The sequence below is a fragment of the Pieris napi genome, chromosome W (assembly GCF_905475465.1).
Source record: "Pieris napi chromosome W, ilPieNapi1.2, whole genome shotgun sequence".
Lineage (NCBI taxonomy): Eukaryota > Metazoa > Arthropoda > Insecta > Lepidoptera > Pieridae > Pieris > Pieris napi.
In genome coordinates, this window is record NC_062258.1 from 1001520 (window position 1) to 1020382 (window position 18863).

At 35.0% G+C, this 18863-nt stretch overlaps 1 pseudogene; it reads left to right on the forward strand.

Annotated features, from left to right (window-relative positions):
* Positions 1-10194, forward strand: part of LOC125062020 — a 34199-nt pseudogene extending 24005 nt beyond the window's left edge.
* Positions 10195-18863: the final 8669 nt, after the last annotated feature.

The window sequence follows — 18863 nt, forward strand, 5'->3', positions numbered from 1 at the left end:
TGGGCGACTCCAGGTATTCGTAAGAGCAGGGATAAACTTTTTGAACTGTATGGCCTAAGGCAACATGTAAAAAATACAAACTTTCATCAGCATATTGCGAAATATTCAAAAACTTTTATAAGTAAAACACTTTATATTAGTAATAAAATAAAATCAGCGGATGACAAAATAAAAACTACCTGGCAAATAATAAATAATGAAACTGGTAGAAAAAAACAGCGTAATACTAAATTTAACTTAGAGACTGCACATGGCCCAATAAACTCAAATGCAGAAATAGCTCAGAAATTTGAAAACTTTTTTATCAATATTCCCTTTAAAACTACCGAAGCTTTAAATTCATCATCCGCACTTTCTTTTGCGTTACTTACGAAGAATGTAAGGGCATGCCCTACGGAGTTTCGATTTCAATATACAAACCCCCAGGCTGTTATAAAAGCTTTTAAAGATCTTAAAATTAAATCTACAGAAGATCTTTGGGGATTGTCTGTAAAAGTCTGTAGTTCGATCATCGAAACTATTGCGCCTTATTTAGCTTTCATATTAAACACCAGCATAGACCAAGGAGTCTTTCTGGATCTAATGAAACACAGTAAAGTAGTTCCGTTGTTCAAATACGGTGATAATAAATAACCCAATAATTATAGACCTGTGTCAATTCTGCCAGCTCTCAGTAAGGTGTTTGAAAAGTTAATGCTCAATCGAATGTTATGTCACTTTAATAAAAACTCCATCTTTCATGAACAACAGTACGGTTTCACCAAAGGGCGTTGTACAACTGACGCCGGTGTCTCCCTAATCAAGAACATTTTTAACGCCTGGGAGGAAGCACAAGATGCCATTGGAATCTTTTGCGACCGTTCGAAGGCGTTCGATTGCGTAAACCATGAGACTCTTCTCCTGAAACTTAATCACTACGGGATTAAGAACAAAGCTCTGGACTTACTAAGATCTTACTTGAAAGACAGACAGTATAAGTTCAGGTTAACGGCATAAACTCATGAGGGGCTGAAATTACAATGGGTGTTCCTCAAGGTTCAATATTGGGTCCATTCCTCTTTTTAGTATACATAAATGATTTACCCCAATTAGTTCAGAACAAACCGAATATGGTGTTATTTGCAGATGACACATCATTGATTTTTAAAGTAGATCGACGGTCACAAAATCGTGACGACGTGAATAACTCTATTCTTCGGGTCCAAAATTGGTTTACGGTAAACAATTTGGCACTGAATGATAAAAAAACTAAATGTATTAGATTTACGTTGCTAAATGTTAAAATTAGGGAATGTGACATCATGTTGAATGAAGGAAAACTGGAATTTATTAATCAAACGGTTTTCCTAGGCATCACGCTAGACGAGAAGTTACAATGGGGACCTCATATCACATCTCTTGCGGGGCGGCTGAGCTCAGCCGTTTATGCGGTTAGAAAGATAAGATATTTAACAAATGTAGAAACTGCGCGTTTGGTCTATTTTAGCTACTTTCACAGCTTAATGTCTTACGGCATTTTACTGTGGGGTCGGGCTGCTGACATAGAATCCATTTTTATTTTGCAAAAGAGAGCGGTCAGAGCCATAGGGTTAGGGTTAGGGTAGAAGGACTCCTTTTTCCGCAATTAGACTCGTGGTTGGTCCGTTGTGCGTACGAGTCCTGGCTAATTTAGCCAGCCTAGCTCCTTCCAGAAGCACAGAAGTCTCCTGGGCACTTCACAGGCTTCCCGGAGCGACCTCACCGTTCCGAGGATTTTTTCACGTTGATTAGCCACAGCCTCGCATTCCAGGACTACGTGGGTGACTGTTTCTTCTGCGCTGAAACAGCCTCTGCACAGGGGGCTGTCTGTCGCGCCTAGGATAAAAAGATGTTTATTTAGGAGGCAATGACCCGTTATTGTCCCTATCATTATTTTAAGGTTGGTTCTATTTAAGTTAAGTAGTCGCTTTGTCAGTTGCGGGTTTACTGCTGGCAGAGCCACTTTGGACTGTCTGCAGGCCGCACCATGCGACCATCGTTGTTGCTGGAGTTCAGCGGATCTCTGGCGGATCCAGGTTCGCACCAGCGAGAAGGGCAAAGGAAGGAGCGGATACGGGCCAGCAGGCATCATTCCGGAGCCTCTTCTCGCAAGCTCGTCCGCAGCATCATTGCCGAGAGATCCACTGTGTCCCTTTATCCACTGTAAGGTAACCCTATTGGTTCGGGTTATAGCCTCCAGTGCTTCATGACACTCCAGTATTAGTTTGCTGTTGGTTTTTTTGTTTCCGAGCGCCATCAGCACGGATGCACTGTCGGATACGAATTTAATGCAAAAGTCATTAATCCCTAGCCGCTGCACGCGGTCAGAGCCATTTATAATCTACGTCGTTGCGAATCTTTTAGGGAACTATTTAAAAAGAATAACAGTACCTTGCCAATTCATTTATGAAAATATTATGTATGTAAGAAAGAATCTACATCTTTTTAGTAAAATAAATGAAAGACATAATTTTAGTACTAGAAATAAAGATAAAATAGGTCAACCATCTTTCAGATTAGCCAAAGTTCAAAATTCATTTATGTGGTACTGTGTGAAATGTTACAATAAAATACCTTGTGACATTTTAAAACTAAATGAACGAAAATTTAAATGTTTTATTAAAAGTACAATTTGTAAACAAGCATATTACAAATTAGATGATTATATTCAAGATAAGAATGCTTGGAAACATGCTTAGTCCATTGAAATGTTACATTTTTTAGGCCTAACCTTGCGTTTTTTAGAGGACGCAATTTTATTTTTTTGATGTGTAGGGGGGGTCAGTGTAAAGCTAAAACCAAGTTTGTGGGGTTGGCGTGCTTGTCCCCCGGCCGCCATCTTGGATAAAGGGGTCCAAAAACCATGTTTTTGGCTATATCTCCTGAACTATCCATCGTACATAAAACTTGCAAAGACACATTTTGTAGCAAATCGCTGTGCCTACAATTATGTTTGTGTAACTTTTTATCATAAATCCAAAATTTAAAAAGTTATAAGTAAAAAAAGTGAAAACATTTTCTATTTCTAAAGTTGACTAGGTGCGTCAATGCTCATGACAAGCCGATCAAAACAGCAGTTTTACCTTACTTTTAAGATCTCTCGTTTATTTTAAACAAATTTTCCAAATATATTTTTTTTTATTTTTTTTTATTCCTACAATTTTACTTATTGGTATTCCTAGTAGGCCTATTCTACAGACAACTTGCTGATATGGTAATCTTCGACATAATTATATTATCAATCAGTTATTAGAATGGTAGCTAGCTATCACTTTTTTATTTATAACTTTTTGAATTTTGGATTTATGATAAAAAGTTACATGGACATAATCGTAGACACAGCGATTTGCTACAAAATGTGTCTTTGCAAGTTTTATGTACGATGGATAGTTCAGGAGATATAGCCAAAAACATGGTTTTTGGACCCCTTTATCCAAGATGGCGGCCGGGGGACAAGCACGCCAACCCCACAAACTTGGAGTTAAGCTTGTATTGACCCCCCCTACATGTTCCATAAATAAAATTGCGTCCTCTAAAAAACGCAACCCCAAATGTAACTTTTCAATGGACTAGCTGGTCCTGCTCCATAGGACAATCATAGAGCCTGGACAAAATCAAATTGGTTGCTGATTTTTTGCTTTAACATATTTTTGTTATTTTTTTTTTTAATTTATAATGCTACATATGTAATTATTTTATTGTATCTCACACACTGTTTTGTTGTGTTTTTTTAATATTCATATGTTACTCTTTAATGTTAATATTCTACGGTTTCGATATTTGTAAATATGTGAGGAACATGTATACTAACTATTTTAGTATAGTAGTTTATTCTAAGAATACATTGTCCTCACATATAATTATTTAACAAATGTAACAAATATTGTAAACCTATTTTAAAAGAGTAAGTGTGGAGTTTCTTGCCCATTCTTCTCCACACGAAACTACCGTTTGGAAGGGGCAACTAGAATCTTCTTTGTATCTTTTTTTTTGACGTTCAAAAGTGCCATTTTAGGTGGTCTAATTTAAATAAATGATTTGACTTTGACTAACTATATGTTTGCACCACTGCATTTAGCCAAAAAAGAGTTGTGATGGAACTTTTCTGTTTGTCCTTTTGTAGCTGCTACCTAATAACCACCTTCATGATTCAGTGGTTTCACATTGCATTTTACCTGAGGTCCTGCGTTGCCGAAAAATTAGTTTCGGGTCGGTATAACTGCAAATAGGTATACACTTGGCATTGGGCAAATAATAATCATCTTATAAAATCACAAAGTTTGCCATTCACCTACAGATTAGACTACAGACTATTGATTTCTAAGAAACTTCGCGAAAGATTTTGACGTCTTGTTACTTACTTATTTTTCTTTTCAGACTTCAACCGCCTACGCTTTATTTCGACTCAATTACCACGTATTCACCGCCTCAACCTCTTTAGGTCTGGGCCTCAGATTTCTGAATCTGTTGATTTCATCATCATTTTTCATTCGAATAGGCAAGTTGGTGATCAGCCTTCTGTGCCTGACATACGCCTTCGACTGTTGGGTCTAAGGCAGGCCGGTTTCCTCACGATGTTTTCCTTCACCGTTCGAGTGAATATTGAATGCGCACATAAACAGAAAGTCCATTGGTGCAGCCGGGGATTGAACCTACGACCTCCGGGATGAGAGTCGCACGCTGAAGCCACTAGGCCAAAACTGCTCATTCTATTGTATTATTAGTATACAAACGTATGTTAGCAGCAGTATTATCCCAGTGGCTCGCTGCGACCTTGTTAAAACTTGTAGGCGTATCTCAAAACCAAAAATTTACAACATGTGTCAGGCACGGAAGGCTGATCACCTAATTAGCCAGCCATTAGTGTTGGAACGCCACTGGGTTATTATTATAATGATTAATTCTTTTGTAAGTATTGTTCGTGATACAGGTACAAAAAGGTTAATATTGTTTAAGAACCTTCTAATAACTAACTGTTGAGACTAAAAAGTGACATTTTTAGGTATCCAACGCTTTAACTGAAGTAGAGAAACATGTGCACGTACAAATTTTTAATTTACTCACAGACGCGTCATTTAATACAATAATAGTCAGCACACACTGACTATTATTGTATGTGAGACGGATATATTTAGTTGCACACTGGTTGAATTCAGAAGAAGTGCATTAATTATAATTACAAAAAAGGTTTTGGTTTAATGTTTTCTTGTTTCCTTTTATGTTCTTGTATTAATAAGTTTTCTACTGTATTAGTGTTAAGTTACTGTAAAAATAGGAAATAAATAAATGTATTTCGATTTTTACAGCTAATTAAAGAGGTACGGAGGTTTCAACATTTTTATCTGAATTTCTTTAAATTTAATTATTATTATGTGTGTAAAAAGAATGGATAGAAAGAAACGGAAAAAATAGGCCTATGTCAGAAGACATCTTGCCCACAAAACTGGTTGGTAAAAAAATACTGTCATTTGTTATTTACATGTAAATAAAGGCTTCATTCATTTGTTTTTGTAAGGGATACACTTAAAAACTACATTAGGGGGCGTCCATAAATTACGTGAGGTGTTTAAGGGGGGGAGGGGCTCGAGTCAAATCTCATTTAATCTCACGTTGGAGAAAGGGGGGTCTCGGCAAATATCACGCAATTTTTTTTCTAATTGAAAAAAAAAATTAGGAAAAGGCCATCTCTGCAACTTCCCGCTAACTCCATACCTAAACGCTCAACATTTCACTTATTTTGTTTGAGTCGTAAATAAAAGCACGAAGCTATTTTTCTTTTCTTTTTACAATAACAATCCAACGCGTTTACGTAAGAAACCCACATTTTGAAAAATCTCACATGAGATTGGGGGTTCGGGGAGGGGGTTGAATAAAATCTCACGACATCTCACCAGGAGGGGAGAGAGTCACAGAAAATTTTAAAAATCACCTCACGTAATTTATGGACGCCCCTTTATCCATGAGTTACATGAAAATGTTTAGTCCTAAGTATAATTTTATCGGCATCGGTTAATCAGTACTACAGTGCCACGATTTTTATAGCACCACGAAGCGAAAACTTCGCTTTGTTGCCGTCCTTTTAACCGACCAGCCTAGGCGTTAATTTAGAAAATATAAGGTAAATTCATAATAATTACATTACTTATTTAGCATGAATTTTGTAAATAAGAAGGGTTAATTACAAAGAAACTGATCAAAATATAATTAAATATTACTATCAAAATATAATTAAATGTTATATTATTAAAGGACTATTCTTGTAAACTGAGTACAAAAGAACTCCCCAGTAATGCAGCTTTGCCTTTGAAAATTTTAATCAGCGTTCCTTTGAAGGCGTTATGAACAAGAATTATTTTTTATAGAATTTATAATACATCAGGTATATTTTGTCTACAGTAATCACTGAATCAAATTTAATTTTCTTTTACAGTTCCAAATCAATTTAATGTTTTTATCGCGAGTAATGCCTTTGTGTCTGCCAACACGATGTGGCTCTGACCAGGACTGTAATCAAAACTTTGAGGTAAATATTTGCGCTTAAATCCCTAAAGGCCGATTTACATTATCTTAGTGTTTAGGAGAGTATTTTAGTACAAGTTGAAAGGCAAGTTCTTTAGTGCGTTGCGAGTGAACGTTTACATTTCTTCCAGTAGAGTATCATTACAGCGCCACAATGAACACGCAACGACGTCGGCAAATACGCTCTATTCTACACAAAATACTAACTGTAGTTATGGAACAAATAGAAGACGAGATTTTATTCGAAATAAATAAACTAAATATAAATAATAAACAAAATAGCTTCTTTTGAGGCAGTGTATGCCGAATGCCTAGCCTGTTTGTTTTTGTATAAATTGTTTTTAACGTTCCACAAACATTCGTGAACAACATATTCAGACACAAATTTGATAGTTGTATCTTCCGACCATTTAGCCATCTTTAAAAATCAAAAAACACGCACGCGTTTCACGGCACTTTTGCACTCTCCTAAAGATTTGACTAAATTACGTGTTTACACACAACGAGGGAAGATCTCGGTTTAGGTTGTATGTTCTAGGCCGAGGATGGAAATTGCAAGTGGTAATTTCAACATTCCCTTTTTAGGTGCGGGAAAGCGGGACCCAAATCTACCATATCACGTTATATGTACGAGCGACTACATGCCGGCGGCACTCTGTGCGGAAATGCAATCCCCTCAAAAAAAATAAAAATGTACTGTAATATGATAGCAGGTGAAATTGTTGGGCGATGATAAGATAGCTAACCTATGGTGTTAGACAGTTAGGCAGTGTTAGAGATGCTTTTGAGACCTAGTATGTAGTTACACACTTTTTTCATTCACTGACTGGCTCACTCACTTACACATTTGCACCTACACACTCACTCATGCACTCAGGCGTGTTGATAACAGTTGAAAAGTAAATTAAATGAAAGATGTAATTAGATTATATATTGTTAGCAGACTGACGTCATCTTGGAGCAGAAACTTATATATGGCGAAGCAAAACCGCCGTTGACTCACTTTTGTTTCGAGACTAAATAAATAAAAGTAAATTTAAAAGTGTAAAGTACCTACACGTTCTAATCTTTTGTGTTGACTAATATCAGAATTGGGATTTGAACTTTTCGCTCACTTCTCTTTTGTTTTATTTTGAGTAATCTTTGTGGTTTAAATTTTTCTTCTCTTTGTGTCCGTAATGTACGAAGTCACGAGTGATTAACATTTTAATAGTGCTCTTTGTGTTTTCTGTTATTGTGCTTTTGTGTTACCGCTTTTGGTGTTCAGTGATAAGAGCAAAATGGATCGCTTATCTCGGCCAAGGTCACGCATAGGGGACGTATGTTCGAGTTGACGGGCTTCACCTCTAGGATGCAGCTGCTAGGAGTACGTACAGCTTTATTCTTCTTACCCGCTCTACGCCCTTGACTTGCGAACTGGTAGTAAATGTAAATTTACGATTAATTTAACTTGACGATTCAAAAGTGTACTTGGTTACCCACTTGAATAAAGATATTTTGAGTTTGAGTTTGAGTATATCACTCCTGAAATGCATCGCGAAAATGGACAAGTGGAGCGCTATACCCGTACTCTCCTAAACATGCATCGATTCATTAAATTCGGGATCGTCTAGTCGGCAAGGTAGACGAGAGATGCTTTGACAGAGGACGGCCGAACGGTTGAAGAACAGTCAAATCAATCAGGATACTGTCGTTAATGAGGGTCGTAGACCCCCCTTGTAAATTCCAGAAGGATGATCTGGTCTTTGTTATCAAGTAAGTACGTGCAATCAAAAGGTGAACTGGACTCCGGCATGCGTGGGCCTTACAAGGTTATTCGCGCGCTACCGTGCTACCACTACGAGTTAGAGCTACTAGCTGGTTCCTGGTATTGTGGCAAGGCGAGTGGACGCCGGAACCGTGTTCAGTTTTCTTCGAAACTGGACTTTGTGGTGCTAACGTGTTTAGACCACTTTGAGAACATACAAGCGTATGGGTCTCTGTTTTACATTTTTCTGGTGCTAATGTGTTTAGACCACTTAGAGAACATGGAATGTGCTTGCCTTTGAAGGAAGAGGTACTCTGTGTCTGCCTGCCTCTGGTTAAGTTTTAGATTTGTATAAGGCTTAAAACTAAAACGGTAAACTATACCAAAGAAATTTCACTTCTGACATGTGTACTTTGTATGCACACACTTTTTGTATGTAATAGGAGGCAAACGGGCAAGAGGCTCACCTGATGTAAAGTGATACCGCCGCCCATGGACCATTCCCAGAATTCTCGTAGGTACGTGCGTTGGCGGCCTTTTAAGAATCACAATTAGGTCTGAGTAGCGTATATTAGTAATGTCTAGTAAACAAAAGTACTTATGTTGGAGCATGTATTTTGCGAGCCGAAGGCAGGGCCGCGCCGCCCATGTGTGCGAAGTGTGCGATGCACACAGGCGCTAAGACAATAAGGGCGCCGCCACCGAAATTATTTATACTACACTTAACTACAATATTCTTACGTATGTTTGAAGTTTCATTTTACGCTTTGGGTTTAAGTTTACATTAATTACTCAGAGCTTAACGAATCAAAAGAAAGGCCGCTGCGCCGTGAGTTTTTGAGTGTGTTTATGTCTTATGATTTCAATAATATGCCGACATACCTTGATAAAATCGAAAATGAACTAATTTTTATACTCGGTAACCAAATTCAACATTTTATTTTAACTTTATGTCTAATTAATAAATATTTTTCAATAATACTGGATTGTACTCCTGACGTTTCACACGAAGAGCAAATTAGTATGATAATAAGATTTGTCAACTTTAACATGGAAACTAGAAAGTTGGAAATAAGAGAGCATTTCTTAGCTTTCTGTCCAATCATAGATACAACTGGCGCTGGAGTAACGTCATTTATAATAGAAAAACTAAACCAAATTAATTTGGACATAAACAACTTAAAGGGACAAGGCTATGATAATGGATCAAATATCCGCGTTAAGGAATATTGCTGGATCTAAATCTCCGCGCTTTTTATGTACCGTGCGCTAGCCATAGTTTAAATTTAATAGTAAACGACGCTGCCAACCTCATACACGATTGGGTTTTTTAATATTGTGCAAGAATTATATAAATATTTTTCGTCCTCTACTAAAAGATGGGATTTATTACAAAGATATGTCATAAATCTGACCTTAAAAACGTTCGATATAACATCATAAATTAACTATGTAACAATTTAATTCGCGTTTTATTTTTCACGGCAATTGGCAAGCGGACGTTTTACCTATTTAAAAAAAGATTATTTAAGTAAGTATATTAAACTTAAGAAAATTTTCCTTTCGGTAAAAATTAAAAAATAATAAAAAATACATTGAAACTTGAAGATTCGTAAAAAATAGGCCGAAAAATATAAATAGTTCCCTCAAAGGCCTGCAACACACCCGCTAAATGTCTATGGGCTGCGATGACTGCCATTTTTGTCCGTCCCTCAGGCTCATTTGCCCCCTATAAAAAAAAGGAGGCGCTTCATGGGTTTCGCACACAGGCGCTGACGGGGGTCGGCGCGGCCCTGGCCGAAGGCATCCGTCAGGTGGGTAGGTGTGTAAATATTATGTCTGAGTCCCACATAATCCCTGCTGGAGTAAAATTCAGCAGGGATATGCGTAAAAGCATTTCCTGACGTTAAGAAAAAAAAAAATGTATTTTAATAGAGTTGTATGAATTGTCGCGTCTGAAATGTGTTTACGTAGGAGAATATCAGGTCTCATTTCTATATTTAGAATTTAATACGATTACTTCGGAATCTTTTGATGAAGAATATACTTTTTGATGCCGTGGTAATTAAGAAATGGACGATTCAATCGTGATTTCTAAGAAGATTGAAGTTTTTTTTAAATATAGATTGTGACTTTTGAATATGAAATTATTAACGTGTGTTATTGATTCGCTAATTCATGATTCTGAGACAAGAAAGACTTAATGTAAGTGTTTTTGTTCAATAAATAATATCCAAAATAATAATACCACGGAGTGTTTAGAGTAGATTTTCAGATGACCAGCAGCTGAGTCTCATCATCGTAAGTCGAGGCAGAAATTCCATCCGTTTTACCTCGACGTCCGCCGTTCCACAACTGCCCGTTCTTTAAGGCAGTTTCTGAACTAGCTGCCCACTGAACCAATTCGCCTTAGGGTCCTTCAAGAAAAGAACAACCCAATTCTTAAAAGGCCGGCAACACACTCGCGAGCCCGCTGACATTAATGTTGTCCATGGGCGGAGTTATCACTTAACATCTGGTGAGCCTTCTACTCGTTGGCCCCCTGTTCTATAAAAAACCAACTACGAGGTTAAGATGGTTTTAATACATCAATATTTAAATTTTAATCATCCCTAATATATAATTTTAATCTGCCAAACGATGTGGTTGTGTGTTTTTTTGGTGTGGTTTTGCCTAATCATTCAAAACGTCGAGTTCAATAAATTTTCCGCGTTATACACATTTATAATTATGTTTTATTGATTTACTTACAGTAGGACAAGTATGATAGCAAGTAGAAAGTGTTGGGCAATGGTATGTATCATTTTTCATCTCCTTCGGTATCAAAATCAGTGGTACGAAGATTTTTACTGGGCCTGCGTTCTTTATTAAACGTCTCCATTTATTTCACAGGTAAATCAAATACATGGGTAGCAGCGAAGAAGCTATCTATACTTTCATTGACATTATCTGTACCTTACATACCACCATTGATTATAACTAATTTCTTTATATTATTAATTTGGTTTTCTCTTTTATCAATATCTTTAATTTGTTTATCTATATGTGCGGAGTCACAAATGAAGAGTTCTGTCTCTGTATATTTTATATTCGTGTTGCAGTTGTGTTTATGCAGTTCGCATCTATTTGGAATTCTTTTTACTCTGTACCATTCTCCTTCTTCCCGTATGGCGCAAATTTATGTATTCTTACATATTAAATTTACATCGCATTGGTGATTGTCGACAGTCAATTGATTTATATGCAATTCGTTCAGCGAGTTATTTGATAACGCATTAGAACAATATTCCATATTTATAACTCCATATGCTGTAAAATATTAATATCTTCTTAATATATATAAATTACGTGTCACGTTGTTTGTCCGCTATGGACTTCTAAACTAGTGAACCGATTTCAATCAAATGTGCACACCGTGTGTAGTTTGATCCAACTTAAAAGATAGGATAGCTTACATCTCAATTTATGCCCGCAATATTATTTTATTGCAAAATATTTGTTTATTATTCAATAGTCACAATTCAAACATATGGCGCTGTGTTGAAAGTACCAACGTTTCACATAAGCTACAATTTAATGGCATAACCATCAAAAAAGTATGGTGGTCTCCATGACTGGTGTTCTCCTACCGTTTACCTTGAATAGTTTAATAATGTAATATAACAAAAACCTTAGCCACAGCAACGCTTGGCCGGTCTGCTATTATAATATAATAATCTATATTTAAAGTTTACTGTTAAAGTCCAATCCAACCAATTGTTGTTATAATACAAAATAAGATGCATTATCGTATGTGTAAATATCGTAGATCGTAGATCTCTAGTCGGTGTTACGTTTTTATTCAAATTGTATAATGGTCAAATAAAAACAAAAAATAAAAAATATGTTTATTATGGAATATAAGATATCGTTATTTTACATTGACCTCTTACAGAACATTAACATTGACGTCCTACGTCGATGTTCCGACGTTGAACCTACGAGTTCAGGCACTTCTCATTTTAATTCTTTGCGAATATAACTGAATAAACACTAATCCAGAGTTTGCCATATTTGGTAGCAGCCTACTGATAAAAAATTAAAAAAAATAGTTGTTAAGTGCCTGATCTGATACCTAATCCGCAGTTGGTTATGTTAGCAATGTAGCTAGTATAAGCAAAAATTTACTAGTAAAATCTAAAACTGGAAGTGTAATGTTTTTATTGTATTTTAATTTTTTTTAACATTTATGTTTACCCTAATTTGTAGTCTTATATTTTAGAAAAGATAGCTTGTAACATATACTGTAGATATACCGTTATATCAACTTGTAGTCTGGTCTTAGTCAAAATCATTTATTCATATAAGTAACACAATGAAAACATATGGACGTCAAAAAAAATGTATATTAAATTCTTCTAATTTTACAATTTACTGCCAGTTCTCAAATCAAGGTCGGTAGAACGGAAGAGGAGAACTGGCAATGAACTCTCCGTCACTATTTTTTCGCCATGTTTTACACAACGTTTGTAAGGAGCTGCAACCATTATACCATGTTCCATATGACATCTTAAGTAATAAATAATCAAATAAAAATAAAGATACCTTAGGTTTCCTCACAACGATTACTGTCACCGTTACAGCACGTTTCAATAACGCACATAAATAATACTTATTGGTTAACAGCTAGGGTTGAAACGCACGAACTTAGGGGACCTCAGACCTCCTCATAATAATCGTGGGCAGATTTACAGACAGATATTACATTACAATTATGTGTTATTGTCCTTTTTACACTTGACAATACAATACAATGTAAATAGGTTGTTACCGTCGCGTGTCCGTCGGTTTCAAAAAGATTCCCACGGGATTGTATAAACGCCAAATCAATAATGATACTGATAGATGGACAAAAGCAATAAAAATGCTATTCCTTTTTTATTTACGAATATTTGAAGTCGCGTTAATAAAACTGTGTTCAAAAAAATTAAGTATTTAAATCTACATACGATTTATATTGATTTTAATCAACAAAATAACATTCGTGCAGACCAAATAATATTTTTTATTAATATCTTTTTTCCTTTCGAAATGAAACCATAAACAGTAAAGATAAATTAAACAATAAACTAACATATAAAATAAGGGGTACTGGGGTTGCGACGCTGGATTAACAAAAAACTATCTTGACTTATTAAAGGGTTCGTAAATCTAAGTAACACTTATGTTATTGGACATTATCGGAAACAAGTATGATTTATGAATGTTGGAAAAACTTAAAGGCATATTTAATACCTACTAAACTAACGTATTACATTTTATTGGAAACAAGTGTAAGATGATTGCTAACATTTAGTTTGCGCTTCTAATTATTAAAATAAATAAATCAGTGGCGCTACAACCTTTCTTTTCAGGTCTGGCCCTCAGATTTCTGTGTTCCCCTCGATGTTTTCCTTCACCGTTCGAGCAAATGTTAAATGCGCACATAGAATGAAAGTCCATTGGAGTATAGCCGCGGACCGAAACCACGACCTCAGGGAAAAGAGTCGCACGCTGAAGCCTCTAGGCCAACACTGCTCTTCTAATTATTAACTAAAACATATATATATAACTTAACTAATATTAGGTTACATAATTTCTGACACATTTGCGTTGCCGACCTTCTAAGCTGACATTTCTTCTTAAGGATGGAAAGTAACATCGCCCACGGACACTCAAGGTAAAAAAGCTTGTGAGTGTATTAAAATATATATATATGCTCCACTACGATCTGTGCCCGCTGTTACCCATGTTATTTCCGTAGTGTTATAATGATTGTTCGATAAATGGACAACACAAAAATAATTTGAATATTCAACTCAAAAGTTCTTGAAATCTGAACAAACAATTGCAGATCGTTTTTGCTTATTAATAGCACTAAAGACGATTTTCGTGTGTCAAAAATTTATCGGATTTGTCAAATCACTTAGCGGTAAGTCTAGACTCTCGAAATGTTTATTCAAATAAAATCTAATATTTCATTGCATAACACGGTTCAGAGATTATCCTTGCGTATTTATTAGATTACCTGGAGCATCGACAAGGGAACACAATTCAATTGAAGTGCATGAAGCGTTATAATGATCATTGTGGCGTTATGTGTCTATCATTTTCTGAAAAAATACTTGAAAACTCCTACACACGTGTACATTCTTTGATAACAATAGATATGTCTATAATAAAAGTCTAGAAGCCGTGGGCAGATTTAATACGGCGTAAGTAAATATTTTATTAGATATTCAGGTTGCTTGTGGCACATTTCTATTTCTGTTACATTCATTATTTTGAGGCAAGTGAACAGCGTTCCGATAAATCCGAAACTATTTTATTTATAAACGGACCAAGCTTACCACGTTTAGCATTTAGCTGAAAGGTTTTTAAGTAAACAATAGTAACAGAATAAGCTAGTAAAATTATTAATTTATTTTAATATTAATTATGGTATAGACCTAGCTTCGAGCAGTGTTGGAATAGGGGCTTCAGCGTGCGACTCTCATCCCTGAGGTCGTATGTTCGAGCCCCGGCTGTGCACCAATGGACTTTATTTCTATGTGCGCATTGAACATTAGTGAACTGCGAAAGAAAACATCGTGAGAAAACCGTCTTGCCTTAGACCCAAAAAAGCCGACGGCGTGCGTCAGGCACAGGAGGCTGATCACCTACTTGCATATTTAATTAACAAATGATCATGAAACAGATACAGAAATCTGAGGCCGAAGCCTAAATTTTTTTTATAGGCCTAGGTATTTAGGAATCACGGCTGTGTACTGATGGAGTTTTCAAAGACATTAACACTCCGTCATCGTGAAAACGTTAGACCTAAAAATCATAGGCTTATATCACGAGGTGGATGCGGAACTCTTAGGCCACGAGTAGAGGTTTTTAATTTTTTTTTAATTATAATGTTCACAAAAAAGAGTGCGACTTTGCATGAATAACAATCTAGCCTATACAATAATTATTGCAAATAAGTAATTATCTTGACTTAATTTTCTACAATATTAGTGAATAGCTTAAAGTAAGGTAATGATGACGTTAACAGTCTTAGTGTTCTATAATGATTAGACACTATGTTCGTGTGTCCGAGATACCGCACTTGCCCTTTTATTCTCTACACTAGGTTTTTTAACACAAAAGGTTTAGTTCTCTTTAGGCGTTTTATTCCTGTTGTATCAAGAAGTTTAATGCCTCAGCATTCACATGGCTAGATTCTGGCTAATGAAAGAAGATAACGAAAAAGTGCGGCAAATTAAAAAAAGAATAGTATGGTACACCTAAAGGATTGATTTATTTTGTGGCTTAAACTTACTTGATTTTATTTTGTTACTTTTTATATTGATAGTAACTGTATTTCTATGAAATTAAATACTATACGTATTTAGTCTTTTACTATTGACACTTAAAATGACTAGCAATGGAAACTAAAACTATATTTATTATGAAACACAACTTTATTCGGAATAATCAAATCCTGCGAAAGAAACGAAATATTCTATCAAATAAAACAAAGTTTAGGCTATTATACCTGTTAACTATTCGTAAAAATATATAATATAAAAAAATGAGTAATTGCATGAAGTATCAAGACAATAAATTATACTAACCTAAGAAATTCAATGACATTCTGTGCTGCCATCCGAAAGTTTTTAAATAATTCAATTATCTTCTATCATTAGCCAGACTCTATGTAGCCTGTTTAAGTGAGCTAAATATTAAAGATATTTAATTAGGCCATTATATATACATAATATTTATATAAATCAAAATACAAATTATTCTAAAGACTTGTTGCTCCAAAGCTTCTTATCTCGAAAACATTAGCCGATAAAAGCTTTTGTTATTCTATGAAATCTTCAATATTGTTTTTCTCGTTTATGATTTCTAAGAAGTGGCCCCAATTAGTCTGAGTGTCTGCGATTATTTTACAAGATTTATATACTATTATTATGTTTTATTGTATAAAAGATTTTTTAAATATATATATAGATATATACATATATAAACTCAAATGTGTTGGAAAAATATTTATTTAAAGAAACAACATTTAGAGTTTGCTATTTCAGTTGAAAATCACTTCCATCCTATTTCTTATAACCAATTAAAAATTAACGCACAACAAACATATGTACATATACAAACAAAACTAATGTCTTCTCCACAGACTAACAAACAAAACTAAATGAACATTTATAAAAACATAATAGATACTGAATAATCTAATTTAAGAAATATAATTATTTCTTTACATATATACATATATCTAATAATTAGTGCGCAAAAGTTTACTGTCTACTTAAAAAAAATAAAAAAAAATTGTTGTTCAAGTAAAGTAGTAGTGGCGCTACAACCTCTTTAAGGTCTAGGCCTCAGATTTCTGAATCTGTTTCCTGATCATTTTTCAATCGAATAGGCAAGTAGGTGAGCAGCCTCCAGTCCCTGACACACGCCGTCGTTTTTTTGGGTCGGTTTCATCACGATGTTTTCCTTCACCGTTCGAGCGAATGTTAAATGCGCACATAGAATGAAAGTCCATTGGTGCACAGCCGAGGACCGACCCTACGACCTCAGCGATGAGAGTCGCACACTGAAGCCACTAGGCTGACACTGCTCTACTACTTTAACACTATAAAAAAAACATACGTGCAGATTTTTGGTAAAATAATTGCTTTTTACACGCTTTATATTAGCTTCACCTGTATGTATGTATGTATGTAACCGACTCCTTCGGACTCGATTTTGACCCACTTTAAACGGACAGATTTAATTCAAACTTTGTACACTTATAAAGAATCAGCGACGATATAATAATTTCATAGGTTTATCTCGAAAAAACAATGAAATTTTTTTTAAGTCCACAAAGCAATACGATTAAATTGAGACAACACACGTATTGCTGCTAGGACTAAAAAGTGGAAAATAAATATAGTTAAAAAAAACTATAAAACACGCTTTTAAAGCACATCAAACTAAAAAGTGAAAAATAATTCCTAATTTAGGCTGAAAATGGTAATGAACAAAATATACTGGTATTATTGTGAAGAAGCGTGGGGCGCTCTGTGTCATATTTTTCGTCTATCGATAAAGAAATATAGTGTTGCATTCGGGTTCCATGTGACATTTCTTTAAAGGAATAAGGTCGTAATTGTATTTCTGTAGTAATATGCTTGTAAATTCATGTACTAAGATGCTCAGTAAAATTTTTAATATATTAACCTACCGTGGTCCTCGGTAACATTACATTCATAACGTAGTAAGCGGCATTCGTCTTTAAATATCTCGTTTAATCGGTAACCATCACCTTCCTCCCTCACCCCACAAACTCTTTCGCCTGTATATAAACACTTAAGATTTCTGCAAAATAATATTTTCTCAGAATCATTGCTTGCAAATGATGTGGATATAAATAGAATAAAACAATACATGGAATTGAATTTTCTGCTTGAATGGCATTTACAATTTATGTTTGAATGCAATATTTAATTATAAGATACTAGCTGGCCTGGCGAACATCGTACCGCCTAACAGTCGATTCTTTATTTTTTTTAAATACTTATTCTGCTATTCGGGACACCGGTCTAGCTAGTAAGATAAAAAAAAGAAAGTTGATAATACAACAAATACATTATGTCAAAAAATAAAAATGTACCTTCCCGGAACCCCTCCACTAACACTTGAACTTTATGATATGGTATTAAAGTTCAAATTGCCTTTAAATATTATTACAAATATTTTGTATGGGAATATAGAAAAGTGTTGTTTTTAGACTTTTTTTACTCAATTTTTTTAATTTTTCTCTCCGTAAGAACCATCCTCGTACTTCAAGGAATATTATAAAACAATAATCAGACAAATCGGTCAAGCCGTTTTCATGTTATGTCGTGACAACGGAAAACGGGTTTCATTTTTATATATAGACTAGTGGACCCGACAGACGTTGTCCTGCATGATATTTCAAGCGATTAGTAAAGCAAAGTATGAAAGTACCGACTGCAGCGCCATCTAGCGGGCTGATTTGTGAATCTAAACCATTCCCAGATCCCCTTGAACACACACAAAAAATTTCATCAAAATCGGTCCAGTCGTTTGAGAGAAGTTTTGTGATACACACTCACAGAAGAATTATATATTATATAAAGATAAACTCTGCGTAAAATTCAAATAATTTGTATATATGAATATATGTTATATGTATATTAAATAATGTTTGTAAGTTGTACGCGAAATAACGTATTACAATTCGAATATTATAGAACTGAATCCTATATATAATAACAAATGACTCCAGGCTTTACTCTAAGCAATATTTATTTCTATTTGCTGAATAATACATATATTATTTTTTTTTATATAATTTAATGAAAAATACAATTCCTTTTAGTCTAAATCTTGTTAAGATTTCATACTCCAAAATTATTTTCAAAAATTTGGTCACGATAAATTTCCCCATTGACTATAAAACTCCCTCAATTTTGAGAGAATTTCTCCTAGTCTGGCAACATTGCGCACAGACTTGACACTGGTTTTTGACGACTTGTGTGGAGAGGTTGTCAAATAAAAATCA